The sequence below is a fragment of the Mizuhopecten yessoensis genome, unplaced genomic scaffold, assembly GCF_002113885.1.
Source record: "Mizuhopecten yessoensis strain PY_sf001 unplaced genomic scaffold, ASM211388v2 scaffold10891, whole genome shotgun sequence".
NCBI lineage: Eukaryota > Metazoa > Mollusca > Bivalvia > Pectinida > Pectinidae > Mizuhopecten > Mizuhopecten yessoensis.
Window position 1 is genome coordinate 30,990 of NW_018408773.1, and position 2,248 is coordinate 33,237.

The window sequence follows — 2,248 nt, forward strand, 5'->3', positions numbered from 1 at the left end:
CTACAATCGTGTATCCCTTCTAGATCGTTACAATGGCTCATGAAAGAATGACGACTACGTAATGGTGCTTACGTTATCGAACACTATAATGCAAAGATAAAGAAATACGTCAAGAAGATAGGTGTTGAAGAAAGTCGGTTATTTATATAAAGATGGACAGTGTTAGCAATTACCCAATTCATAAATACATGACAAATCACATGGATCGATTGATGACATTCTTACAGTGGCCGTCAAAACTTCATCCGTACTACCTCGCCCGTGACGGACTCTTCTACGAAGGTTTTGGATATTACGTTACCTGCTACAAGTGTGGAAAGACATGAATATTCCTGAAACGTTAAGCGTTACTTTTAAAACAGTAAAGGATTATGAATTCGTCAGATTGTATCAGAATGGACAGCCTTTTAAAACTGGTGTTTGCTTATCACGTTAAGAAAATCACTGAAGAAAAGTGCAGTATTCAGAACGCTTTGGAACATGTGGATGATGTGAGCGTGATACGTGACTTTATTCGTGAAATCGTTAACACTAACATTCCGAAAAAGGAAAGAAATGACTTTATACCACGGCTATATAATGCTGAATGGAGAGCCAATGAACTCAAAACACAGAAATGGAAAGAAAAATTCAGTCATTTGATCATGTCCATGATTCGTTTAGAGAGTAAGTTTAAAAACAAAACATTGTCATAATTCAAAAGATATTTTTATTTGTAATAAAAGATTACATACATAAATGTTTGTCTCATTATCGTTATGTTGACCAAAGAGGAGAAGGACCGCATAGACGCGGTGTATTACGACTTTAAGAACGGTGGTGCATTTCTCAGTCCCACGAAAGTACATCAGATATTGAAATCGCAAGGATTTAAATTACCAGGTCTTCATAAGTCTCGACGATTACAGTTTACAGAAACCTCCAAGACGTTCATTTAATTTTTCTGCGTCATTTTGAGCGTCATTATGTAGTTTTGTAAGATACATTTTTCTAGGGTCACATTGAGGTCACATTACATGCTCTATAAAAGTCGCTGGCTTACCTAGGGTTTCACTTGTGTTTGAAACTCCCTTGTGTTATTTCAGTTAATCTGACAATACTTGCTGTGACTATCACAAGATTTACATTCATTAAACAAACGTGTCCAGAACAAGTGCCTAAAGCAAGGATTCATTTCTGGTTAAGCCGATAAATACTCTTTATCCACTTGAATTATAATGGATAAATCTCAAACTGTTGCTGTGGGGATAAAATTATAACAACAGACATATAATAACTGAAAACAGCTCCGGTTTTATTGATAGATTCGAATATTTTAATTCACTTATCTAATTTCAGTATTACTATCAAGTTAAAGGAACGATTTTTACAATTTCATAATTCAAAATACCAATTCAGACACAATATTGAGCAGAAGAGTGAGGTATTTGGGTACTTTTGTTTACAATTAATACCGTATTATAGTATTTCAATTCAAAACTCTTTACGTTTATTTGAACTACAGTGGATAATATCTCAAACTGTTACCGTAAGAATAAAATGGTAACTATATAGTTTCTTTGGATGGAAGACTGTATTAAGTGTCAAAAAACAGTTTATGATAGTGACTTTAGAACGTGTTCGGATTGTGACAATTCAGTATGTTCAAAATGTTATTATCCGTCACCACACGAAACTGTGTGCCCCATCAATTGTCCTCCGCCATCACAAACGATACAGGAAAGAGCAATGATGGCTGAAGAAAACCTAAAGGAATTACTCTTCACATTATTATTTTTTCCGTTTATACGCTTAAAATAGCTTGAATGCATATATTTCATTATATAAATAAAGGCAAAGATATCTTTTATACATATATTTTATTATATGCAATTACACAGTCTTTATATATATATGTATTATAAATCAGAAAAATGATCCTTAAATATATATACTGAACAAAAAAAGAAACGCACAATTAAATTATGCAATCAATAGCCTATAATATTTTGGGAAATATGAAGGGATAAGTCTACTCTTTACAATACTGTAGAAGAAAAGTCTGTGTGACGTCACTCGTGTCATCATTAGTTACTCAAAGTGGGATACCCGCGAAAAATAAAATGACACTTCAGTACCTGGTGTGGGCACCTTTTGCACGAATCCCAGCACGGATTCTCCTATGCATTGAATTCATGAGAACATTTATTCGCCTTAAGGGAATGTTGTTCCATTCTTGTGTTAATGCTGCGATCAACTGGGTGCGGTT